Genomic DNA, 27,975 nt, shown 5'->3' with positions numbered 1-27,975 from the left:
GGTGTCCGGAGTGGTTGGTCAACGTCAATAACCGCTGCAAGAACCCCCTGGTTGCACATGAGTTTCTGGTGCATTCGGTGTTGCCGCGAGATAGCACTTATGCCAGAGAGCTCACTCTAGCCGAGCTGATACAAAGCGCCTCGGTCTCATGGACCTCCACCACGGCCTTCTTTGCTGAGATGATTCAACGTTACGGGCATCTCATGGAAATCTATGAACCACCTGCCGAGCTCCAGAAGAAGATTGCCAATTTGGAAGAAAAATTAAGGGCAGCCGAACTGGAAAGAGACAAAGTCGAGGCGGCAAGGAAGCAAGCCGAAGTCACAAAGAACTCCCTGATAATAGCCCTCGGCGAGGAAAAAGAAAGAAGGGCCCAAGAAGAACAGTCGGCCAAGGAAGCAATGGAACAAGCCGGGGTCACGCCCGTGGAAGCCTTCCGGAAGTCGGAGTCTTTCACCCATAACCTCGGCGAGTTCACCCGACCGAGCTTCATGTTCGGCTATACGTCGGCCGTAAACGATGCGGCATCTTTTCTTTCTTCTGAACAGCTAGAGTCCCTTCAAAACGCTCCACATTATAACGAGGATACCAAGGAATTGTGCGACCGCATGGCTGAGGGCATCCAGGCTGGAAGGTACCTAACCGAAGTCCGGACTGACTTCAACAAGTGGCTTCAAGAGTTCGACTTCGATGGCGATGGCCTTGAAGGGGACCAGACCTGCGGGGGAGTTGAAGGACAGCAAGACGCCGAGGCTGGGGGAGAGACCACGGGAGGACAGGACCCCGGGGTAGGGAATGCTTAGAAGCATTCCTTTTTTTATAATTGAGGGCCGAGGTCATAGATGGCCTCGGTCTTCCACTTTTCGCATTTCAATACAACCGACTTCATATTTTTGCATTCTTTTTAATTGACTTCGGTTTTCTTTTCTTTATTGCTGCTTTGTCCCCTTATTTTTCACTTGTAATGAAATGAGAATAAGTGAGAAATAACTCAAACTTAAAATTAAAAGCACGTACCCTTCAAGGGTAATATAGTTTGAGATTTTCAGCATGCCAAGTTCGGGGCACCCGAGATCCATCTCGGTACGCCCAATTTACAATATCCATTTTGGTTGGACTCGACGACACGGTATGGTCCCTCCCAATTGGGGTTTAGTTTACCCTGGGGTTCAGCTCGGCTGACTGAGTTCTTCCGGAGCACAAGGTCTCCCGGATTGAATCGCAAGTGTTTAACCCGAGCGTTGTAGTAGCTAGTTAGGATATTTTTATAAAGAGCTACTTTGGCCGCGGTCATATCATGCTTTTTCTCGGCGAGGTCGAGGTCAACTCGCCGTTCCTCTTCGTTGACTTCAGTGGCATATGTTGTCATTCGTGGATTCGGGGTAATGAATTCGGTTGGGATGACAGGTTCGGACTCATAAGTCAAAGAAAACGGGGTCTCTTGGGTTGCTGACCTCGGTGTAGTTCGGTAGGACCACAAAACGCTGGGGAGTTCTTCCATCCAGGACGACCCAACCCGATGTAACCTGGTCTTGAGGCCATAGAGGAGAGTGCGGTTGAAGTTTTCCGCCTGTCCATTGGCCTGGGGGTGTCCAACCGAGGTGAAATGCTGTTTAATCCCAAGGTTTTCGCACCAGGCTTTGAAAGGATTATCAGCGAACTGCCTGCCGTTATCTGAGATGATCACCCGGGGTAGGCCGAAGCGACAAACCATACTCTTCCAGAAGAATTTTTGAACAGCTGTCCCAGTGATGCTTCTTAGAGGCTCGGCCTCGACCCATTTGGTAAAATAATCTACCGCCACCACCATGTAGGCATAATTGCCTGGGACTCTAGGAAATGGGCCGATTATATCAGTCCCCCACTGCTCGAACAGCCATGGCGAGGTGATGGGAATCATAAGATTGGTCGGCTGGTGGTGCTCATTGGGCGTGGTGCTGGCAAGAAGGGCAACTAAGGACCATGACCTGGGCATCCACCCTCATGGTAGCCCAAAAATACCCAAGCAACAAAGCTTTTTTGACCAGCATCCTGTAGTCGACGTGAGCACCACAAAGTCCCTCGTGTATGTCTTAGAGGATTCTCTCGCCTTCTTCTGGCGTAATACACCGCAGCCACAGACCGAGGTACGACCTTTTGTATAAGAGGTTTTGTCGGAGGGCGTATCGGGCTGCTTTACGCTGCAACTTTCTAGACTCAGCTCGGTTTTCGGGGAGCTCCCCCTAGCTGAGAAATCGAACCAGGGGTCCCATCCAGGTGTTCTCGGCGTAAACGGGGCACACGACTTCTTCTATGTACCCCGGTTCGGCTAAGACTTCGACAAGGACCGTCTTGTTCAAGTCAAAGAACGAGGTGGAAGCGAGTCGGGAAAGGGCGTCAGCTCGTCTGTTCCGCGACCGCGATATCCTTTAAATTTCAAAAGACTTGAAATGTGCCACCAACTGGAGGACCTTGGAGAGGTAGCGATACATCACCTCTTCCCTGGCCTCATATTCGCCCAGTATTTGGCATACAACGAGCTGGGAGTCGCTATAGACTAAGATGTGGGCGGCTCCGAGCTTACGAACTAGCTGCAAGTCGGCGATGACCGCCTCGTATTCGGCTTCATTGTTGGAAGCAGCAAAGTCAAATCTTAACGCATATGAGCATATTTCTTCTTGGGGGTCTTCGAGGAGCAAGCCTGCCCCACTACCCTCACTGTTAGACGAGCCGTCCACATGCAAAATCCACCGTTGAGGCTCGGCTGTAGCTGGGGTGGTTTCATTCACCTCATCAAAAGTGAACTCGGCTAGGAAATTCGCGAGAGTCTGAGCCTTGATTGCGGTACGAGATTCGTAAGACAGGTCGTACTCCCCCAGTTCGATGGCCCATTTAGTAAGGCGTCCGGAAGCCTCCGGCCGTGATAAGACTTGCCTGAGGGGCTGGTCAGTTCTCAGACAGATGTGGTGAGCTAAGAAATAGGGCTTGAGCCTGCAGGCAGCGTGGATCAAGGCCAGCACAAGTTTCTCCGCTTGTGTGTACCTGGTCTCCGGACCCCGGAGGACTCGGCTGACGTAGTAAATTGAAACTTGTACACCTTCTTCCCTTACCAGTACAGCGCTCACAGCTTCAACCGCGGCAGAGAGGTACAGGAACAACCTGTCCCCTGGACGAGGTGAGGTGAGCCTCGGGAAACGGTGAAGGTACTTCTTCAATTGCTCGAATGCCTGTTGACACTCTTCAGTCTAGGAGAAGCTATCTGCCTTCTTCAGAACCTTGAAAAAAGGCAACGCCTTGGAAGCTGACTGCGATAAGAACCGGTTCAAGGCTGCCAACCGCCCTGTGAGCCTCTGCACGTCGCGGATACACCGAGGTGGAGACATTTCTTGGATCGCTCTCACCTTATCCGGATTCGCTTCTATGCCCCGTCTAGAGACGAGGTAGCCAAAAAATTTTCCCGAAATGACCCCAAAAACACATTTCTTAGGGTTTAGCATCATTGGCGTCTTCCGGAGGACTTCAAAGACTTCTCTCAGGTCAGAGAGGAAAGTGGAGGTAGTCTGACTCTTGAGGAGAATGTCGTCCACGCAGGTTTCGACATTTCGCCCGATCTGGGATTTGAAGGCTTGGTTGACCAAGCGTTGATACGTGGCCTCGGCATTCTTTAGTCCGAAAGACATGGTGGTGTAGCAATATGTGCCTTGGTCAGTGTAGAAGGCCGTCTTCTCTTGGTCTTCCTGACTCATTCCAATCTGATGATACTCCTTGAAAGCATCAAGAAAACAAAGGACATCGTAACCCATTGCCGAGTCCACCAGGGTGTCGACTTTTGGCAACGGGAAGCAGTCCTTGGGGCAGGCTTTGTTTAGGTCGGTGAAGTCGACGCACATTCTCCAAACCCCGGTGTCCTTCTTGACCATGACCGGGTTGGATAACTAGGTCGGATATTGGACCTCCCGGATTATCTTTGCCGGTAGGAGCTTATCCACTTCTTCACCGACAGCTCGATTGCGCTCAGGGCCGATGTGCCTTCTTTTCTGTTTGACTGTAGGACTTGGGGGTCGACGTTCAGCTTGTGTATCATGAGGTGATACGGGACTCCCCAGACCTCATCCGCGGCGCAAGCGAAGACGTCCCGATATTCTCTGAGGAGGTCCTCCATACCTCTTTTAATCGGGCCAGGCAGTCGGGTGCCGACGCGGGCCGTCTGATCCGGTTTTGTGGGGTCCAGGAAAATCTCCTCCACCTCATCCCTACTCTCCAGCCTCGGAATTTTCTCAGCTTGCTGAGAATCGAGGCAATCTATCGAAAAGATATTTGGCCTCTTCTCAGACCTCACACCGGAGGTCGATGGGGAGGCTGCTTGTAGAGTGGCGAGGTAGCATTCTCGGACAGCGCAGACATCGCTACTGATCTCGACAACCCCCGCAGGGGTAGGAAACTTGAAACTCAGGTGGTAAGTGGAGTATACCGCCCGCAAAGCATTAAACGTGGGCCGACCTAGGAGTAAGTTGTACGGAGAGTCAGCCCTAACCATTATGAAATTGACAGGAATGGTTCGGCAACGGGGGTGATGCCCCACAATCACTGTCAAGGTCACCATCTCTTCGGGATGCACAATGTGTCCCCCGAATCCTACAAGAAGGGTTCGCACCGGGGCCATGTGTTCTCTACCCAACTTGAAGCACTCAAAAGTGCGGAAATACATGATATCTACCGAACTTCTTGGGTCGACGTAGATCTTCTCGACGATGTAATTGTTGGTGAGCACCTCGATCACTAAAGCCTTATGGCTACTCGAGGCAGCTGGAACAGGATCATCAGGGCCATAAGAAATTACTTCGGGTAGACAAGAGCTCGGCTCGGCCTGATCCGAGTTGGCTTGCCTGTAACTCCTCTTCCGGGAGTTCTGGCTATCTCCTCCCGTTGGACCTCCGGCAATAGTGTTAATTACTTCAGTAATGTTTGGCTCATATCCTAACCCCTGACCTGAAGATCCATCTCGGGGAGGCCTTTTTGTCTCCCTAGGATCCTCAGGGGGTCGACAGCTGCTTCTCGACGTCCGCCTTTCGTCTCGGCGTTGGTCAGTTCGTCCGTCACGTCGATTTTCATTACGCTGATGACCTCCACCTCGACGAACGAACTGTTTCAAGTGCCTCTGTCTGATGAGGTTCTCAATCACTCTCTTGAGGTCGTTGCAGTCTTCAGTCTCATGCCCGATATCTCGGTGATACAGACAGTAGAGGTTCGACTTTCTCTTATCTCTGCAGCCGGACATCTTGGGAGGTGCCTTCCCGAGGTTGTTCTGTTCCATTACGGACAACACCCGGGATCGGGTGGTATTCAGAGGAGTTAGCTCAGACTCAGGGATGGATGACTTCCCCTTGGAAATCCTATCAAACACGCTGCGGCGGTTTTGGCTAGGACTTTGGAAGCCACTCCCTGTCCCCACTTCAGTTCAGCCAAGATCTTTCCCCCTTCGGGAATCAGCCCTCGGGCGGGCGGCTTGGACCTCTTTCTTCATACGGTTGAGGTCTTCGGCCTGTATGCCCTTCTCGACCTTCAACCACAATTCGTGGAGCGTGCGGGGGTACTTCTTGTGGATCCCCGTATTGAATACCCCGGCAACGAGCCCATTGGTAAAAGCAGCGATAGTAACCTGCTCATTGGGGTCAGGTATCTGTACGCTTTCCTCGTGGAACCTCTGGACGTACGACCGAAGTGACTCTCCCGGGTTCTGTTGCATATTCAGCAAGTAAGCCGAGATCCTGGTCGTAGGTCGGGAGGAGATAAATCGATGGAGAAAACTCTCCACTAATTCCCCCAGGGTTGAGATGCTCCTAGGTTCTAATCCCCAGAACCATTTTCGAGCTGTCCCCTGGAGGAACACTGGAAAAACCCGATATATGACGGGGTCAGGGATGCAATATAGGCGGAAGGCCGGGATGAAAGCAAGGATGTGATCCTCGGAGTCACCTCGGCCGTCATAAGATTGTATCGATGGGAGATTGAAATTGGGAGGAAGCCTTTCCTCGTTGATGTCATCAGTAAAAGGTGGAACTTTCATGTAATTCACCCCGGGTCTTCCCAGGGGCCGAGGTTCTTCCTCAGGTCGTCGCCCCAAGAGCCCTCGGGAAAATGCCTTGGTTAAGGAGGCTACTTTGGAGGTAGTCTTAGAGAATGCCCGTTTTGAAGCACTCCGGTTGAGGCGCCTTCCATCAGACTCCTCTTCAGATGAACCTTCAGGAGATCCATCTGACTTCCTTTTAGAGGACTCAGCCTTCTGTTTGCCTTGTCTCTTTAGGTACCTCCCCAACTCCTCGAAAATGTTGGGATTCTCGATTATAAATTCGGCCATACGGGTTATGGCTTATTCATTTGCGGGATGAGTCCTTGGAGACTCATGCCATTCGGAAATATCTTCTTGTTGAGTTGCATTGTTTTGCTCAGCCCCAATAGTGAGGGCTTTCCTGCTCCTAGAACGCGTAAGCTTCATATTCTGATGTCTTCACGTTCCCACTGACGGCGCCAATTGAAGAGGTGATTCTTGTCCTGCTGGAGTGAATTTTTCAAACTGAAGAAGTGTTCTATCCTAGACAATCCACTGGGACGAGGTCACCTGCCTAGGTTACAGGAGGGGCTGAATCCCCCGGTGTAACTCCGAAACTTAAGTTAGTTCGGTATTGAAGAAGTGATATAGCAATTGAAAAAATAAGTAACTTGTTTTACCAGAAAATGGTCATCCCCCTTCTCAGTAGGAGTGTTGAGTATTTATAGAGGACTGATTTGAGGAGAAACTGCTGGCACGGGTTCCTAGAGATCTGATACGGTCAGCGTATCAATTTGATATGATATCCCTGCGAAAAGGTGCGCCAGAACAGGTGTCAGAGTCAGGCGGCGCATGTGTCAGAACAGCTTTCCATCAGGTATCAGAGGTGTTAGGGGTCACTTCCCACCTTTCCACAGTTGTCTGCCATTTAGGCATCACCTCGGCTCATGCTCTGAAGCTCCTTGCCGAGGTGATAAGACGGGTTAAGGCCACCTCGCCAAATGGAGGGCCGAGGTGGAACTCCAGTAATCTTGCGGGGTGAGGCCCTAGACTATCGGGGCTGAAACGACCATCCTCACTACCTAACTAAATTTTTGGCATACCCTAAAGATTTATGGTAACTGGTCAAAACAAACGATTGATTGAACGGGGAACCAACTATTGGTTGGATGATTGAACAGAAATTTAACACATGACCGGATGAATTTGAGGAACATTTTGTCCGGAAGAGATGACTTTAGATGAATCTACAATATGACCAAACAAATTCTGATTTTTAAGTTATGAATAGTCTATTGAATGTAAGAAAATTTGTGCACTTCTCAAATGGCTAAATGGAAAGGCTAATCAAAAAGTTCGTCGACATTTGAAAGATTGATGCTTTCGCACCTTCAAGATAGGGAGACAGATCAATTTCTCATAATATTGTTTAAAAAATTTTTAAAAATGAATAAAATGAGAAAAGTGTTGGGTCTTTTCTTCATTTATAAGTGTCCATTTTGCCAAAATCGGCATTACGAGTGCCGCATATCCTTACATGCATACCCAAAACGCCTTTTTTAATTTTTATTTTTAGAAAAATGTTAATTTTTTTATTATTTTGGGAACTAAGGGCCCACATTTTGTGCGAGGAGCTCTTCTACAAAATAAAATAGGGAACCACGTGTAGTACATGCTGTGCATTTGTTGAATTTTCTTTTTTTGTGAAGTAACACAATGGGTGCTGCATGGAGTACATGTGGCCCCATTCAATTTCATTTAGTAAAGCTATCCGTTTAGATTATATTTTCCGTCATTTTTTATGAAAAAATTACTGTAGCGATTTGATGTATGTGAGGAAAAAAGATAATAGAGAAATGTGATCACGAAAAATGACGTAATTTTTTGGCAAAAAATCGCAATCCAAACTACCTTAGTAACTGTACCTTGCACAGCCTGGACCCCAAGTAACTTAATTCAACATATAGCAACGTATCTTTTTTGGTATATAATAAACAAAAATACAGGAGAAAAATTAAAGTATCAAAATAATTAAAATTTGCTATGAAGAGAGAAATTTCATTTATGAAATTAGTCATCTCCCCCTCCTCTGATTTTATAATAACGTTGACTGGCTTTAGTTTCGATAACTGTTGCGTGCAACAAAAGTTGTTGTAGTTTTCTTGATAATAGTTTGTGGGCTTGTGAAGAGACACCAGCATTGAACTTTTAGGAACCGTATGGAATGGAAGGGATTTCTCTATACCCCGTCCTCTCTATCAGGGGATTTTTTTTTTTCACAAATGATCAAAAATACACGCACATAGTTAGATTAACACTCGAAGAGTCATCAAAAAACGGTCCAAACAAACAATTTAAGGGGGATCCACAAAGTAATCAGATTCAGCCTATTAGTGACAGAATCGGCCACCCATGGACTTTAAACCCAAAGTCTAATGCCCCACGATCTTTCGATGTGGGACGGAATTGGATATGGTAGGAATGGTACGGGCTTTCCTATTATAGAAACGCCGATTTGGTGGCATTTAAGCATGACACGTAGCTAACTTTTGGATGGCACGTGAATATGTTGCCCCTGTCGGAAAAATGGAAAAATCCATTGTAGAGTGAATGAGAAAATCGTTCTCATAATGGCACTTTTGATAGAATCCAAGGATAATTATCTATCATTCATGTACCTGAAGATTCATGTACTTAGAAATTAAGTATTTATGTACTTAATTATTGATACATGAATTTGGAGTTTTCTTCTCGAGAAAGGATTCATGTATTTAGGAATTAAGTATTCATGTACTTAATTATTGATACATGAATTTGGAGCTTTCTTATCAAGAATACATGTATGTACGTGAAAAGATAATTAAGTGGAATTTAACATTTGTTTCCAATTTCTGCAATCAATCTTGGCCAGCATCTATAAATAGATAACTCTCTTTTTGTTTAAAAAAGAATCGCTCTCTCTATTTTTTCTTCTTGCATCTTCATCTTTTATAGTGTTCCATATTGCTCTAGTTCGAGTTCGCTGTGGTGAAGAAGTTTGGTACTAACATTTTCACCTTTAATCCGTTGTATCCTGGGAGACAAACGCCTACTGAACCTCAAACACTCAACCTGTAGGAGGCGAATCTGTTTTAAGGAAATTGTGCTCACAAGTCTTGGATTGTTATTTTCAATCATTTCTTTCTTTCCGGTTTGTATTTATTCTTTCCTATATTGTACTAGCCTCTATCACTAACAGCCCCCAAAACTATGACACATAATGGCAAATTGCAAACACCAAAGCGATATCGTGTAGGAGGACTCCGGCAAGTTGACGCACAATCGTGCTAGGGAAATTGCAGATGCATCTAATTTTTTAAAAGGAAAACATGAATGGCCTCAAAATCACAAAACTCTAACTCGAAGTAAATTGATATAATGTCTCCATCAAAGAACCCTCAAGCTCTACAGAAGTAAATTGATATAATGTCTTGGGCCACGCCTCACAATTTGATGGACACGAAGTTAGGGATAGTCATATATAATTTACCATTCAAAGTGAAACTTATACAATTTGGCCCTTTAGTAGTTCTTTTCCAGGCTGGCAAATTACGAAAACAACTTGCATTTTGGAGTACTCTGAATGAGTGTGACCGTCTTTTATGATAGGATTGGCCTGTGTGAAAGTATAGAAGTGAAATTAAGTTTAACTAATTGGTTAGAAGTTGAACATATATGCTTTATATATGAAAATGAAATGCAGTTAATTCATAAATCGCTTGTGGCTAAAAGGTCTTACATAGTTTATGGAAATAATTTCACGTGTTTATGGAATAAATAAAAATTTCTAGATTATGTATATAAGGTACATAATGAAGATGTATGTAGCAATTGCTGATGTAAATTTTGTTGTGGTTTGTTTGGATAGTGAAATTATCCCAAATAATATTTCGCTTACATCATAAATACATTTTTCAATATACCTTTTTATATTCTTAATTACCTTTTTATCTCGCATACATTAAATCACAAAAAGTGCTACAGTAATTATTCCAAATAATATTTTAAATAATACTCTATCCAAACAAAACTTTTATTTCTCTAAGTTTCGTTTCGCGATTAAGAGAATCGATCATACGATATTTGGTATGAAAGAAAACAAAAATAAATGAGGAATAGAAAAGGAAAAAGTCACATACAGGTTGAAAAGAATTCCGGTTAAAAATCACTTTGTCTAGTTTCCTAAAAAACATAGTGGCAAATGAAATATAATCAGAAATTTGATAATACTACTACGTTGGCTATACAAAAACAACGCAGAGGCATATGATTATACGTGAAATACTTGTTTGGTACAAAGAAAGGGTATTTCGTTAGAGAAACATGCATGGTACGAGTAAGAAATGAATCATTTAGATAAACATACATAGTATGAATAAGAAAACATTCATTAAACAAATACAATAATCAAGGCAAATAAGAAAGTGGTCTGTATAATCAAGTAGATAACAACCACTGCCAATATCCCATTTTTTTAAATCTATTTATAACCTCTAACAAAGTATTTTTCTTAGTGCTGAAATTTAATAACATAAATATGTTTTCGCTTATTTAGTAAATTTAATGACATCTTCTACATAGTTTTTGCTTAATTATTCATTGCAGTATATTATGAACTGATACATTTTTAAAGCCACAGGAGTAGAAAATTAAACAATATTTTTGTATAAGGTATTATTTGAAATATTATTTGAAATAATTATTATAACACTTTTTGTAATATGATATATATAACATAAAAAAGTAATTAAAAATATAAAAAAATTGAATTGAAAAATGCACCTGTGATGCAAGCAAAATAATACTTCAAATAATTTTGTATCCAAACATAGCTATCCATTAATTATGATTGCTTTTATAAAGATTGGTAATATTCAAAAGTAGCCCGGTGCATTCATAAATTTTATCAAAGCAACTTTAGAGTAACTCCCGAAGGTTGTTGGGGGCTTAGCTATGTCCATGAACATGGCACATTTGTATTGTGATTTGAGGAGAGGGGAGGCACCCCAAAAAAAAAAAAACAAAAAACAAAAAGGACTATCTTGCAGAACTTTCCACGCTCCAGTACTAAGTGATTGCAGGGCTATCCTGCGGAACTTTCCGCCGACAAACTACCATCAGGCACGGGCTTGGAGAAGCTAACAATTGTGCAGACTTTTTGATCGAGCTATTCACAGAAGTTGAACGAAGACAAAGGACTGTCTGGCAAATTAAATTTTTTAGTGTGTGTCTAAAATTTTATCATAATTTATTGTAAAAATTATAAGATAAACTTTTTTCTTTTTTTCTTTTCTCTCTTCTTTTTCTCTCTTCCTCCTCCCCCGGCCGGAAGTTACAGCAGCAGAAGCAATTTTTTTTTTTTTTTTTTACATTTTTCTCTCTCCCCCTCTTCCCCCACACCCTCTTCTCCTCCCCCGCCACCTCTCCCGCCCCCTGCCAAAAGTTGCAGCAGCGGAAACAAAATTTTTTTTCCTTTTTACTTTTTTGTCTCTCCCTCCCCTTCTCCACCCCTTTCCCCCTCTCCCTTCCTCTCCCCACGGCCCGATTTGGTTGCACGACCAAATCAAGTAGAGGGGGAAAGGGAAGGTGGTTGAGGAAGAGGGGGAAGAGAGGTGGCGGGAAAGAGGGGAGGAGAGGGGGAGAGAGGAGGGGGAGGGGAGGATGAGAGAAAGGGAAAAAAAAAAAAAAAAGGTGATCAGTGCTGCAAGAGGTTGTAGGCCAGTGATGGAGGTGGTGGTGGCTTGGGGTGGAAGAAGAAAGAACGAAGACAAATTTTTTGTATGTTTTAAATATTTTGAGGTGTGTAGTTTAAAATTTTAATTTTTTTTTGAAATTATTATGATTAAAATTATTAAAAAATTAGCAGGAGAGAAACTTGTCAAAAACTCCCTTTGCCAATCAGGGACTTTATTTACTCAGAAACCAGAGGGATGCCGGCTGCAAAAGGTATCACAACTCATTGTACAGCATAGATGGAATAGAGTGCTAATTTTCAAAGTGTTTAACAGGGAAGATGCAGAACATATCCTCAATATCCCACTAAGCATTGCAGAAAGAGGGGATTGTCTGGTCTGGAATCACTGCAACACAGGTCACTACACTGTAGCATCTGGCTACAAATATCTGCAGCAAGTGAAGAGAAAACGAAGGGAAGAAAGCAACAAAGGAACTGGATGCAGCTATCAACAAGCAAATGGGAAACTTTGGAACACTTTTTGGAAGTTACCTATCAAATATAAGCTGAAAATTTTTGTGTGGAAATGCATCAATAATGGAATACCAACAAAGGCCCAAATCTTCCATAGAACACGAAGAGGAGAATCAATATGCTGTGGATGTGGAGAAAAAGAGGAATCAATAGAGCATATACTGCTGCAATGCAAGATAGCAAAAGAGATTTGGAAATTTGCTTTAGTTAACTGGGACGGGTTGGAAGACCAAACAGGCTGCTTCAAACAATGGTGGACCTCAATGATGATGCAGGCAAGAACCAGGCAAGGAGGAGAGGATCACATAGCGCTAACTGTCAATGTGCTGTGGCAAATCTGGAAAGCGAGAAACACCAGAATCTTCAACTCAGCACAACAACACCCCTTTAAAGTGAGTGAAAAAGCTACTCAAGAATGGAAAGAGTACCAGGAAGTAAGTCAACAACAACCAAGAAAAAGCACAACAGAAACAAGAAGACAAGAAGAGAACTATCGATGCGAGCAAACTAGTTCAGAAGTGGTTACGCTAAAGCTGGCGACCCAACACCAGAATGGAAACAATTCCTTCGGCATAGGAATCACAGCTGCAAATGGCGCAGGCCAAGGAATTGCAGCCTGGTCGCTAAGGGAAAGACAAGCAAGGAACAGAGCTCAGGACAATGTAGAGGCGGTGAGGCTATGTATGATCAAAGCAGCAACAAAAGGATGGAGGGACATCAAGATACGAATTGAGGATAGAAAGCTGCTGGACCATATACGAGCTGGAAAAGCCAGAAGTTTGGAGGAAACCACTATAATAGAGGACATACAGAAAATGACTTCATGGTTTCGAATGTGCTTCTTTGAAAGGTTAAGTGAGGACTGTGATAGCCTGTGTTATAGTTTGAGCAAAATTGCTCTTCTAAACTTTTGTGATATGGAGTGGAACTATTCCATCCCAGAGTGCTAAATGCACTAATGTCAAAATAGGAGCCCTTGCTCCAACAGTGTATAGCTTTGGTATGATATATAAAATTCCTAACGTTTCGGAAAAAAAAAAAAAAATCAGGGACTTTATTTTCTTGTAAACCTACGGGCATTCTAAACTCGTTGAAAATGATTGCAAGGGCTTCTGAAGAATCTGATCGCCTCATTCGATAAACTCTGTTTAATTTAATGTAATGATTTTCTTTCCTACCTAAAAAAAATTTGGGAAAAGTCTAATACGGGCCGCACAACTCGTGGTTCAGGACTTCATGTTCTCACGCTAATGGCTACGAAGAGCTCAATCCATCAGCTGATGCGACAATCTATTACGACGGCTCCTACCATATAATGACCCCTTTATCATTCACGTGGTTGTCAATTAGCCAGGCTACTTCCGTCTTTTGGACGAGTGGATGCAAGTAGACGGAATCGAGGCCATAAAATTTGCAGTTTGACAACCAGAAGCAAACTAAGGGCACCGTACCTAACTAAATTATTGGCATACCCTAAAGATTTAAATCGTTTGGATAACTGGTCAAAACAAACCATTGACTGAACGGGGAACCAACTATTGGTTGGATGTAGGGCTGCAAACGAATCGAACCGCTCGCGAGCGGCTCGAGTCAAGTTCGAGTCGAACTCGAGCTCAGAATATTAAACTCGTTAACTCGCGAGCCGGCTCACGAGCTTGAGTATATATATATATATATATATATATATATATATATATATATTTTAATTTTTATTTAATAATAAAATTACGTCTATTATATATATATTTTTTATTTTTTATTTTTTATTTTCATAGTAAAATTACGTATATATCCTTAATATTTTATTATTTATTAAGAAAAAAAATATTATTTTATTTATTTTTTTAAAAATAAAATAATTATTTTTTTAATTTTTTCGAGGTCGAGCTCGAGCTTGAAAATTGCCGGCTCGTCGAGCTCGAGCTCGAGCTTGGTAAAATTTAGTCGAGACTCGGCTCGATTAGTTCAAAACTCGACTCGGCTCGGCTCGTTTGCAGTCCTAGTTGGATGTTTGAACATAAATTTAACACATGTCCGAATGGAAACCAATCTGTTTAAGTTGAGGAACGTGTGAACATTTTGTCCGGAAGAGATGACTTAAGATGAATCTACAATGTGACCAAACAAATTCAAAATTTAAGTTATGAATAGTTTATTGATGTATAAGAAAATTTGTGCACTTCTCAAATGGCTAAATGGAAAGGTTAATCAAAGGGTTTGTCGACATTTGAAAGATTAATGCTTTCACACCTTCAAGACAGGAGGACAGGTCAATTTCTCATAATATTGTTAAAAAAATGAATAAAATGAGAAAAGTGGTGGGTCTTTTCCAATGTTTTTAAACTCGGATCGATCAGGGAACCGAGAGGAGGAAGTTTGTGGTTCGACCGGCCGGTTCACCGGTTCTCTTTTTTTTTTTTTTTGCAACTTTAGTACTAAGTACTTCACATGTCTTCACTCTACACTTGAATTTAATGGCTAATGCACAATCCAACATGGTTACTGATAACTTAAGTTCCCAAATTGCATTCACCAACATAACTTAAAACTAAATTTAAGTTAAGATAATAATAAATTTTCTAAAAGTTATACATGAAATCTGGAATGATAAATATAACTAAAATATCATAATTCACCGCAAGTTTTCATAAATTCATTACAAATATAAATAGATATAGTCCAAATGTTCACCAATTATCACTAACAAAAACACAAAAATAAATAAAATAAATGTCGACATTCTTTTACAATCCTAAAAAAGTCCATAAAAGAGTCCAACTCATATTCAAGACAAACAATATGAATAACAAACTTCTATCATTGGCATCATAAGGCAATAGTACCACCTTCACAATTTCATCAATTTAACCTGAAAAAATTAAAACTTTATTACAAAAATATAAATTTAATTGCTCAAACTACAAAAAAAAAGCCAAAAAATTTTGAAAAAAAAAAAGATACAACTAAACACATAAAATTTAATTGCTACTAAACATCAGTATCACACAAACAAACAACATTAAAGGAACAAAAGAAGGACATTCCAGGCTTCTCTACTGAAGACAAAACAATGATAATAAAACTAAAAAAGCAATAAAATCACAATAAAACAACATAGAAAAAGCAGAACAATCATTGATACAAACTGAGTCTAGCCAAATTGAATCTTTCAATGCATCATTGCTTTCCGGAAGGATGCTGCCAAAAAGAATGGAACAGACAAAACTCAACCAAAGATTAATTCTGAAAAAATACAAAATTAAAAATCCAAACATTTCTAATTTTATTAATTTGATACTTTATCCAAAAAATAGTTTCTCCAAATATGACTGCAAAATAATTCATGATTCATAATTTCATCATTAACTAATCAAACAAAAATCAAACAAAAATGGGGGGAAATGGATGAAAATTGGGGGAAAAAAGAAGAAAATATGAAAAATTTGGCTAAAGATAATATAGAAAACAAAAATCTTGAAAGGAAAAAATTAAACTCACCAAAATGATGGAAAAGCTCTCGAGTCTCGGATATCTTATGAAAGTTGAAAATTTCAACTTGTCTATAAATCTGCTAAAGATAATAGCCTGATGATCATGGGGAAGGCTTGAGAAAAATCTTGTCGTGGATATTTGGATAAGGAAGGGTTAGGAAGAAAAAATTGAAAAAAAAATCAAGAGGAGAAGCCAAGGAAGTGAAGCAAGAAAACTGAAAATGTGCCGTCTGTTGTGTCTTTTCTTAATGCTAGGGTTTCTTTTCTTTTTAATCTGATTTTTAGTTTTTTAGTCAAGCTAAGTAGAATTCTAGACAAAATGAACTTGTCCTGTGGCTGTGGTTTAGTGGTAAGAGTGCCTTATTGTGGCCATAGAGAATAGGGTTCGAATCCTAGCAGTTTCATTCTTGACATTATTTTGAATTTGGGGTGTAATGTTTGAAAATTAAAAAGTCGCCGGTTTACGGTTTGTACGGTTTCTAGCGGTTCATACGGTTCGACCAGTTTCTAGCGATTTTTCATTAACTTCCGAGTTTGACACTAGATTGGACCGGTGGTATGTCCGGTTCGTGGTCCAACCGATCGAACTAGCCGGTCCGGTCCGATTCTGCAAACATTGGTCTTTTCTTCATTTATGAGTGCCCATTTTGCCAAAATCAGCATTACGAGTGCTGCATATCCTTACATGCGTACCCAAACGGCTTTTTTAATTTTAATTTTAATTCTTAGAAAAATGTTAATTTTTTATTATTTTGGAAACTAGGGGGCCACATTTTGTGCGAGGAGCTCTTTTGCAAAATAGGGAACCACATGTAGTACATGCTGTGCATTTGTTGAATTTTCTTTTTTGTGAAGTAAAACAATGGGTGCCGCATGTAGTACATGTGGCCCAATTCAATTTCATTTAGTAAAGCTATCTAAGTATACTGGAGGTACCTTGACGGTACCTTGCACAGCCTGGACCCTGATAGCTTAATTCAACATATAGCAACATATCTTTTTGGTATACAATAAACAAAAATGCAAGAGAAAATTTAAGCATCAAAACAATTAAAATTTGCTATGAAGAGAAATTCCATCTATGAAATTAGCCATTTCCTCCATCTCTGAATTTATAAGAAATGAAATTAGTCTCCTAATTATTGTAATTTGGACAAAGAAATTTAAACTTGTATTATGTGACATGATGACACCAAAAAAGAAGAGATAGTACATACACTATGAATGCATTATCAATTCAATAGCAACATAGCTTTAATTGTAATTGAACCAAAAGTAGTCAATTGAGTTTGCAATTTCTCTGAAGCGAAAGTGAAGAACCATATTATGATTATGGGAAATAGGTAAAAAAAAAAAAAGGATCTATCAAATCCATCACAAATTTTGAAATTAATGAAGGAAGATAATAAAACAAGTGCACAATTAAGTGCAATTAGGAAGAAAGAAAGCTGATTTTTTATGCAACTCTGAGAAATGGTTTGTAATACAACCATATAAATGAGTTGTTTAAATGTAAGAGTTGGGTGAGATACTAATTAAACATAATTAATCAATATCCAAGGACTAAATTTTTTCATTAATTTGTAAAATTTGATCATTTAGTCATAAATTGACAATACATAAAAGCAGTAGAAGTTCATATAGTTAAACAAAATGACTTGTAGTGAAAAATCTTCTATCTTAACCCATATAGTAGATCTTCTATCTTGACCCATCAAGGTAGAAGTGGAGAAATAAAAAAATGAGAAAAAAATCACAATTATTTCAAAAGAGAGTTATGGCACGAGTTAAAAATTTGGGGTATTACCGTAAACTCTCATGTCTTTTTTATATAATAGGTAGAAATCCATTGGGCTCAGAAAGGACAACATAAGGGCCAGACTTATTTGGTTTGGCATGAACAAAGAGACAAAAAAAAAAAAAAAGATATCCAAGAGGTAAGAAATATTAGAGTTATGCCACTTGTCAATCTATTAGGAAGCCAGGTAGCAAGAAAAGAGATAAAGAACTAAACCCCCCTCCTTTCTTCTTAAACTAGAATTTTATCCGTGCCTTAGTACAGTCTCTTTTCTTATTTATTGTGAATTTATACAAATATGAATAATTTAAATATGAAAATTAATAAAAATCCTACATGTTCATTCATATTGACTTTGAAAAAATTAATGTATTCTAAATGTTTAATTATTTAGTAATTTTTAAAAATTTGTTTACATACTTTCACTATAATATGATAGTATATATCAAATATCAAAAATTTGGTAGATATTCTTTTTTTTATAAAAATTTTTTAGATAATTTAAATTTTTATAACGACCACAAATCTAGAACTATATATTCACATTTAATTAAGTAGAAAAGATCCAGCAATTTAGTTTTTTTTCATCAATAAATAGTTAGTTTCCAACGATATTGGTAATCTGTCGATGTAACAGTTAATTCTTTTTTTTTTTGTACTAAGTTAATTCAAAATCAAGAGAAGAGATGATGAATAATTTGAATACTAATCAATGATATGGTGGTGAAAGGAAGTAATTTATGAAACATGTAAGATTTTAATAATTGTGATTTAAAAAGGTTTTACTGTAGTTCTATGTAATAATTTCATATAAAGCATTAAGATAAAATTAGTTATTTTTTAAAGTTATTTTAAAATTAGGGGTAATTTTTAAACATATAATATAATATTCAATATGGGTAAAACCCAAATGACCCATAACCCATTAGTTCTCTTCAATTAGACATGCCATCTAGGAGTGAGAAATAACTCTAATTAAAATTGTTACTTATATATACACATACACACACACACACTAGGTAGATATGCAACTGGAATTTCTAGGTGGCTTAGACATTTGGCTTATTCATCTAACCAACATTAGCAAGACATGTTGCTTTTCTATAATGATCATGATCTATCGTGGAATAACAATACTATAATCCGATTTATTATGTTGTCAATAGGGATTTTTTTTTTTTTTTGAGTGTAAGTGGAGCATAGTTATTAAACCCAGCCCGGAAAAGAGACCGGCGAAGGAGGTGGGTCAACGGGTTATTGGTTCAACCAGTGGGTGAGTGGTTGAATCAATGGGTTACTAAATATATTTAAATATTATATCTTATAATTTTTTATATAGGATATATGATATAAATTTTAATAATTAATGTCATAACAAATGCTCATTCAATTTAATTTGCTATAGAATACTTAATTCATATAAGAATCAGCAAAACATAAATTTAATTAGTGATCCACCAAATTTCAAATGTAAAATTTTATCTATGTTTAGTGTAATTCTCTAGGTTACTTACGAATTTTAAGTGCAAAAAATTATTAAAAACAATATTGTCTTTAAAATAAATTATGTAATATTTTATTTTTGAAATCTATTTTATAATTTATAGAATTTGGGGGGTCATAAGTTTGTATTAAAAGATATCAAATAAATTTTTTTTGGAGAAATAAAAAAAGAATAAAGATAAAATTGATAAAACGTTCATATAGCATAAGAATGGCAATTAACCAATTAACTAATATACTAATATGTGGCAAAATGGCCTGGTGGTGAGCTTGGCATGTACTTTGACCTAAGGTCATAGGTTCGAATCTAGCAAAAAACTTAGTCAAATTTTTTCCTCAAAACCGGCCGGGTTTCCAGTTTAATCCGATTCAACCACTAGGTTGTTGACCAGTCAACCGTTCCAGTGCTTAACCGATCTAATTAGAGACCCAGCTCGGTCCGGGTCGGGTTTTATAACTATGAAGTGGAGAGACTCGAACTTGGGACTTGTCACTTACCTTCCTTTTTCGTATCATTCAATCCATCCCTCCTCCTATAGGAAGTTAGCACCTCATTATGAAGTTTGAGTATGCCCGTCAATTTTGATGCTTACTCAAGGTTAACAACGTTTTACCATAAAATTGTGGATTTTTCTACTTAGAATTAGTGTTTAGTGGACACACATTAACATAGCTAATTTGCGTGTAATTTTAAATATATATATATATATCACATACTTACATTTTTTTTGACTCGGATTCAGATGCTCTCCCATATTTTCAATTTTTTCCAACAAATGGGCCGTATGTATGCTAGGGGCTCTATTGCAAAATAGGGGTTGCATGTAGTACACACGGCCCCCAGTTTCCAAAATAAAAAAAAATCTACATTTCTAAAAAATTTCAAAATTAATAAAATAAAAGATGTTTGAGTGCCTCATTTTTTTTTCAAATGTAAATAACATATCATATATCACCCATAACAAATTTACATAGTTTGCTTACAAGTTTGGAGCAACAACTCCTAAATCTTCTCTAGCCAATCTAGTTAATCAGAGAGGGAAGGATGCATTCTAGTAAACATCCTTTACTAGGTTCAAGACATATCTTGCCAAGCTATGATTGACAACATTACCTTCCCTTCTAATGAAAGAAAAGCAACACTTGCTGAATTTTTGTTTTAACAGCTTGATATCTTCAACCAACATTCCAATCTTAGCATCCCTTGTGTCTTCTTCCAAAATCTTGTTTACTGCTATTTTACAGTCAGATTGTACTTCCACATTCCTCCATCCTTCCTACATAGCTACAGTTAAGGCATTCTTGATAGCACAGGACTCCTCCACCAGAGGATCACTGCAGCTTTTCTTAATTCCAGCCCAAGCTCCAATGATATCACCATTTTCCTTTCTAGCTACTATTCCCCAGCTGGCTTTTCCTTTCTATATATCGGTTGTTGCATCCGTGTTAAGCATCACCACTCCCTCTGTTGATGGTTTCCATCTGTGTAGATTTGATGGATGTATTTCTTCTTCAGCCTCTTCAATTTTCTGGTTGGCCAGCTCATATTCTTGCCATTCTTGCACTGCTTTGCTAACTACTATCCATGGACATTTTCTCTCTCTATTAAATTGAGCTTGATTCCTTGCTTTCCAAAACTGCCACATAATATTTATGGTTAGCACAATGTGCTATCTTGCATCCTTTCTTTGCTAAGCTTCCATCAGGCTATTCCACCATAACCAAAAATTATGTCTAAAGTTCTCAATTCCATCCCATCGAACTAGTGCAGCTTTCCATATCATTTCTGCTTGTTGAAAGAAGAATAACTTATGCTCCAGTGTTTTAGTTCCCTCTCCACATCAGAAGCACTTTTTCTTCCCTATTCCTCATTCTATTCTTTATGACTTCATTTACTGGCAATATCCTGTGCAGACATTTCCATATAAAATGTTTTAGCTTCTGCTTCATATTTAGACTCCAAATGGATCTCCATACCTTTGTATTCTGCTCATTTCTGCTATCACTCTCTACCTGTCTCTTGTTCATTACATGCCCATTGTTTCTCTCTTTTTGTGGCTTCTTTGCCAATGTATATCCTGTAGTGTACTCCCTAGATGATGCAAAAGGCCACACCAATCTATCCTTACTGTTGCAAATGCTAATAGGGATGTGTATGATACTTTTGCAATCCTCCTCATTAAAAATGGACCTAATGAGCTCCATATTCCACTCCCCATTCTGAATAAGATCACTTACTCTTTGTATGGGACAATTAGGGGGCTTAACTGTAGTAACCATTCCCTTTCCTCTATCAGTGATCCACCTATCTTTCCATACATCAATTGTACGCCCATCCCCAACTCTTTTCCTTGCCCCCTTTCTAGTAACTCTTTTGCACTGAGCACACTCTTCCATATCCAGGAATCACTCTCATTAATTTTCATTTTCCAGATTGACTCCCCCCTAACGTACCTTCCCTTTAGTGTCCTACTCATCATTAGGCTTGGCCTAGTTAAAATCCTCCACAACTGCCGTGCTAGCATTGCAGTATTAAACTCCATTAAATCTCTTAAGCCAAATCCCCCTTTTCCTTTGACATCTGTAAGTCTCTCCTAGCCTAACCAGTAAATATTCTTTCTTTTTCCTTCTTGCCCTACTAAAACTTAGCCATTTCCTTACATATATCAACATATATTCCATTTGGTATCTAACACATCCCATTGCATATGTAGGCATTGCCAATATGACAGATTTTAGCATTACTTCTTTTCCAGCTAGACTTAATAGTTTCTCCTTCCACCTCTTCAACCTATTCATCACTTTCTCCTTTATATAGCTAAACACCTGCTTTTTTGACCTTTCTATTACTACTGGTAAACCCAAGTTTCTGCTCTATTGGACTTGCTGCATTCCTTCTAGCACTTCCATCACCTCTCCTTTTTTATCCTCTCTCATATTTTTCCAAAAAACACAGATGATTTATCAGCATTGATCACTTGGCCAGATGCTCTTTCATAGGTCTTCAAAATCTGCATCACCTGTAATGCTTCCTCCCTTGCTGCTTTGTAGAAAACTAGGAGGAGAACACCGCGACGATGCGCGGTGTAATTTTCAGGCTTGCCCAGAAACATCCTGTTATTCAAATTAAAATATTAATTATAAAAAGTAAAATCTTTGCAACGTTTTAATAAACCATCAAAAAGTCAGAAAATTTGATTTATTGATGTCCTTGATGTCCTTCAAGGATCATCATCATTACAAAGAACTAAAAAATAGCTATATTACCGGTGGGAATAATGTAAATTACCTAGCAACAAGCACTCCTACCAAACCTGTGTGAATTCAATTTTCGTAAATATCTCCATTTTTTGTTTAAACAATTTTGCTAGATGGGATTCCAGTAGCTGGCTCGTGGCCCTTTGAGTATTTGACCGGTTCATTCTGTCGTCTCTCAAACGATTGCTGCGAGAAGTGGTGGTGCTCCCGTTACTGTCTGTACGACGATGTTTACGGCTAAGTTCTGGAGGTAAAATCTTCTTTACTTCGCCTCTTATGGCTTCGAACTAAAAGCAAGATTAATGAAGAAAGTAAGTTCCTTGATTATCAAAATGTCAACGAAAGAATGAGATGAAGAAAGTTAATAACTTTCTCAAACTTGAACTTTTGTGCTAAACACACACTCACGCACACGCACTCTGACAGCTCCAACATCTTATATTCTCAATTCTCTCTCATACAAAATATGCACATTGCAAGAGGTCAGAAATTGATCACAGCTTAAGAAAACATTTATATGTTAAGAATCAGAGTTTACAACAGAAAGATCATGTTAGAAAATGAAAGAAATTACCTCTTGAAGCAGCAGATCAACAAACATATGAACCTCTCTTGGCTCCTTGTGCTATCATAAAAGGAGAAGCTCAAAACATTAGCTAAACTTATGAAGGGAATAGATTTTGAACTATTCGCTGCAAAAATTTTACAGAATTAACTAACCTTAAACCCAGTTTGGTGTTGTAAACCTCGTCCGCAACAGAACTGATATCTTTTGAGCTCTTAACCTTACATACTGAAAGAAAAAAATAAAGTACTCAATGGCTACTTTTTACATCAGATTCAAAAATTTATATTTACTTCAAGCAAGGATTCCACTTCCATCTTCCATTCTCTTAGGCAAGATATGGCCTCAAAGGATCTGATTGTGTCCATAATCTAGTGAGCTAGGGTAATAGTCCTCCAAAATTCACTACACAAATGTGAAAAGTAGAGTTTTTGCATGTAGAAACTGAAGTTTTGAATGAGAACAAGAAATTTGGTTTCTTTGAAATAATAATATGAGATAGATTTTGAGTCTCGAATCTAGCGAGCTAGGCTAATAGCCCTCCAAATTTCACTACACAAATGTAACAATTTTGCACATAGAAAGTGAAAGTTTTTGAGCAAGAACAAGTAGTGGAAAAGATGATCCAAAAATCCATACATGGTCCAAGCACTTCTCCCCAGCTACCCAGAAGGTGCAACAAATCACTGCAGGGATGAAAGCAGGGCCATACTCATAACCCCGAGCACGACCAGAAGAAAAGGAAGAAGCTATTTCCTGACACCGTTAAAGATAGGATTTTTTAGAAAGTTTTCAGAATTTAATGGAGATTACATATTCTCTAGTAGAATGCAGAAACAAACACAATAAAAACACAGAACAGAAAGTGACCTCGGTAATTCTTGGGATAGCACTTCGCCCAATGAAAAGAGATAGTTGAGCGAACAGAAGAACAATCCCAGGAAGGACCTTTTCTCCTTGCACTCCCTGCGTCAAACTTAGATCTTGGCTACCTGACTTACTCTTGCCTGAAAGAAAAAGGAATCACTCATTGAGTTTTCTGAAGAATTCTTGAAATCCTTCTTGTACCTAGTGAATAGTTAAGTCTCTCAACTTCAATGATAGTTCAAGTTTTTCATCAAGAAGCTGACGGAAATCCTGAAATATGAAATCCATGGAAAAGACTGAGAACTAATCAAGAAGAACATAACAGGTAATCTTCCATTCAACGGAATCAGTATCATGGATTGCAGAATAAAGAACGAAGCCTCCTTTGCCACCCAAAAAAGAGAAACATGTCAAGAATTATGCAAATACGAACTTATGGGACCTGTTAAGCAACAACAATTGGTCACTGCCTACACAGTGTAGGACATCAATAGACTTCAAGATGTGGCTTTATAATATTGCAAGCATATTCATTACAATAAGCAATTCATTTAACACAAATCAACTAAGCATCAATACAAAATAAGTTTGTCTTCCTACATATGACAAAAGTTGTTCCTCGTGATGCACAAATCCCTAAACTTGTTAAACTTAATGAGTTTGAATCAATGTAATCTGGGTAGGAACACATTACCAGCATATGGCATTCATAAAATAGTGAATTGTATTTGATACAGAGAGAATCCACATTGTAGCTTTTCTATTTTCTCCTCATAATTGGCAATTGATGGCAGGATTTGTGGTTGTTCAAGCTAGCAGGTGAAGGTATATTTACTTAAAAAATGGAACAACAAAACCTACTCCTCACCCCTACCTACAACACACACACACAAGCACAAAGGGGGAAAACAAAAAGAAACAGAGTTTCACAATGAAGTATAGCAGCACAGGCATTCATGAAAACAACCTTGATCATTACCCGCCATCGTCGAAACAACCTAGTTATTGATGTCCTACAACACTCTGTAGGCAGTGACATCAAGAGACTTCAACCTTGTTACACAGTGTAGGGGCAAGCAGAAAATGTAGAAAATCAGAGCATAGGTATTCTAGAAGACAACCTTGTTCATTACCCCTCATCCCTACCCCTCCTATTCCTTTTGATCCCCATATTTTAAAATTTTATTGAGAGACTTTCAAAGGAAATATGACATGCAATTTCAGAAGTCCTGGCTTTACCGAAAGCCACAAGCTACCAGCTCTTATCAGCAAGACATTCATACAGCCTTGAATCTGCTATACAAATTTTTCATACATTATTCCCAAATTTTTAAGCCGTTTTTTAACTGGCTAGGTTGACATTGCCAACCAAAATAAAGTTCCAACAAAAGGCAAACTACAAATTACCTAGGAAAACAACTTAATTTACTCTCCTTGCCACTACTGAGTTGATAAACAAAAAGAAAAGTAAATTATCAATAAGGTTGACAAATAAACAAAAACTAAAAAAACAAAAACAAGACATATCTCTAGAAAAAGGGAACAAGTAAAGCTATAAGCCAAACAGCAAATGTACAAGCAATAACATGTCTGAGTTGAATTCTGCAAAAAAAGAAATTGAGCTTTAGGTTCTGGCAATGTATGATTCTCAAATAGAGAACTCAAAACAATTAAAAACGGAGCAAGTAAAACAAGTAAAAGAAAATAACTTTGGATCTAAAGGAAATAGGATGCCGTCACAAATTTTCACCCTTCACTTTTGTAAAGACCAATAACAGGATAAAGAGAGCAGAAAGTTACAGTAAGTTACAATGAAAAAAAATCTGTTCACAAAAAAAAGGGAAATTAAAACATATCGTCAAGGACCATTCATTTTTATTTAACTCTAAAAGTGCATTTACTTTTTAAACCCCTATAGGCACACACAAAAGCCTATTTCTACTTTTTCGGGTTAAAAGAAAACATTTAGACAAAAAATTCTGAAACATAGGAGACAAAAAATTGGGGGAATGAAGAAAAAAAGTGTAAAAGTAGGTGCATTCTAGTCCAGTGAAAGCAAAAAAATTTCTTATTCGTAAAAGGTTTATGGTCAAATGTATCACCATTTCCAATGTGATTTCTAACATCAAAACTTCAACTATATTACCCATTCACTTATCATATCTCAAGTGATAAGTCTTGCTTCAGAAAACTTCCTGTATCACCAAAAAATACACTACCTCGTTTTTCAAATCAAACAAAAGAACTGGAGTAATTTTCTACATGCATACAATTGATTGTTCAAAGCATATTTCCAAAGCCATTCCCTATTAATCCTTCGGCAAAATGTTGTGAAATATAAGATATTTCAATCCAAAAAAGTACAATAATAATGTTCTTGATTATTTAGAAAAGGGTATGAAAAAATGCAAACCTTTTTTGACTTGCTAAACCATCCAGAACATTATCATCCCCTCCTTCACTGCTCTCCATAAAAAAAAATCCCTAAATTACAGCAACAGCAAAAAACCCAAAACGAAAACAAAAAATTGTTTCACCAAAACATCATAAAGAGCACAATACATTATAGGGAAGTCAAATTATTCCTTCTTAAAGCAATACGAAAAAACAGAAAAAAAAACCTTAGAGATGAGAGTAAAAGCATATGAGAAAAAGAATTTGCTTGAATCTGGATTTTAAAGATAAGGAAAAGTCGTGGAAGACACTTACCTTGAATCTGTAGTCCATGTAAATATTCAACCTTTTCACCTACAGCACCATAGAAAGTACAATCGAGTATTAGGAAAAAAAAAACCCACAAAAATCACCGATAAAGATGACAATTTCTGAGAAGGAGATGAAGAAAAGTTTAAAAGGGAAAAATGATCTCCATATATATATATATATTGCTTTTATAATGGTGGATGATCCAGCGTACTCATGATTCAACTGATGAGAGGAAGAAAGAATGGGTAGATGGCGGTGTAGAAAAAGACTGGAGAGATGAAGAGAAACTAAGAGGAGGAAAAACATTTTGACATTTCTGGGAGAGAAAATCCCGAATCTTATTTTCTTCCCAAAGAAAGGAACAAAGAAAAGAAAAATGGAAGGGAAGAGAAGCTCTGGAGATACCCTTTAACTTGTAAGATAAGAAGAAGCCCAACGTGTGACCTTTGTTTTGTCTTGCACTGTTATTTAATGTTCAATTAAAGAAGAAAGAGAAGAAGTGAAAGACAAAGAAAGGAGAAAGGGAGAAAGAATCGGAGAAGAAAGGAAGAAAGACGGAGCAGAAGCAAGAGTATATGAGCGGCGCAAGTGAAGACCCTCAGGAACCCTACCTATTCATCAAGGCGTGAAATCTCAATTTTGTCCTCAATTCAATTCATCAGCTCAATCAACGGAGGACTACCATCAATCAGCCAATCACAGCACGCCACGTCAGCAATTGGGTTCAATTGGAGGGATTGGCATTCACACATTTACTATATATGTTAATTAGAGTATCATTTGCAAAAATCAAATAAGAGACAGTCGGGCATTCCTTTGCTATTTTGAATCCTTAAATTTTCTGACATTGCATAGCATGCTTAAGTAGGCTAGATAAACCTTCAGTGACTATCACAAACAGGTAAGGGGACAGTGGATCCCCTTGTCTAAGTCCCCTCTTAGGTCTTACATACCCCATTTTTCCCGATTAATATTAAAGGAATAGCTAACAAAGGACACACATTTCACTACCCATTGAACCCACATAGGACAAAATCCCATTCTTTGTATTATTTTTGCCAAAAAAATCCATTTAACTCTATCATAAGCTTTGAACATGTCCAACTTAAGAGCCATATGCACAACTTAAGAGCCTACTAGGAATGAAAGCTGATTGATTCAGACTAATACAGTGCTTAAGTAAAGGCTTGACTCTATTGACCAGGACTTTTGCAAAGATTTTGTAAACTACATTACACAAACTTATAGGCCTAAATTATGATATCAACACTGGGAACTCAATCTTTGGAATTAAGTAATAATAGTTTCATTTATAGACGTTAGAAGGTTACCAGAGTAGAAGAAGCTAGATATTGCAGCAATTAGAGAATGTTTAATAATATTCCAGAATCTTTGGAAGAAAATTGGTGGCATACCGTTAGGTACAGGTGCCTGTTAGAATGCAAAGAGCAAACTGCCTTTCTGATCTCCCATTTTGTCATAGGTCTAGTTAATCTCAAGTTCATCTGACTG

At 38.7% G+C, this 27,975-nt stretch overlaps 1 long non-coding RNA gene across 5 annotated transcripts; it reads right to left on the bottom strand.

Annotated features, from left to right (window-relative positions):
* Positions 1-20,447: 20,447 nt before the first annotated feature.
* Positions 20,448-27,072, bottom strand: LOC113724321 (uncharacterized). 5 transcript variants are annotated; one of them, XR_011839390.1, is made up of 10 exons: positions 26,869-27,072; positions 26,467-26,505; positions 26,171-26,218; positions 25,334-25,359; positions 23,984-24,027; positions 23,761-23,897; positions 23,530-23,646; positions 23,046-23,118; positions 22,900-22,950; positions 22,206-22,612 (listed from the first exon to the last, which is right to left on the bottom strand). It is a non-coding gene; the product is annotated as an uncharacterized lncRNA (long non-coding RNA). The 5 variants fall into 5 exon arrangements; XR_011839389.1 differs by lacking the exon at positions 25,334-25,359 and having other exon boundaries at positions 26,869-27,071; XR_011839387.1 differs by lacking the exons at positions 23,984-24,027; positions 25,334-25,359; positions 26,171-26,218 and adding an exon at positions 20,448-22,181 and having other exon boundaries at positions 22,357-22,612.
* Between the last annotated feature and the right edge of the window lie 903 nt (positions 27,073-27,975).

The sequence above is a fragment of the Coffea arabica genome, chromosome 2c (assembly GCF_036785885.1).
Source record: "Coffea arabica cultivar ET-39 chromosome 2c, Coffea Arabica ET-39 HiFi, whole genome shotgun sequence".
Classification (NCBI taxonomy): Eukaryota; Viridiplantae; Streptophyta; class Magnoliopsida; order Gentianales; family Rubiaceae; genus Coffea; species Coffea arabica.
Note: the sequence above shows the minus strand (reverse complement) of the source record. Positions and strands in the feature narration are given on the sequence as shown.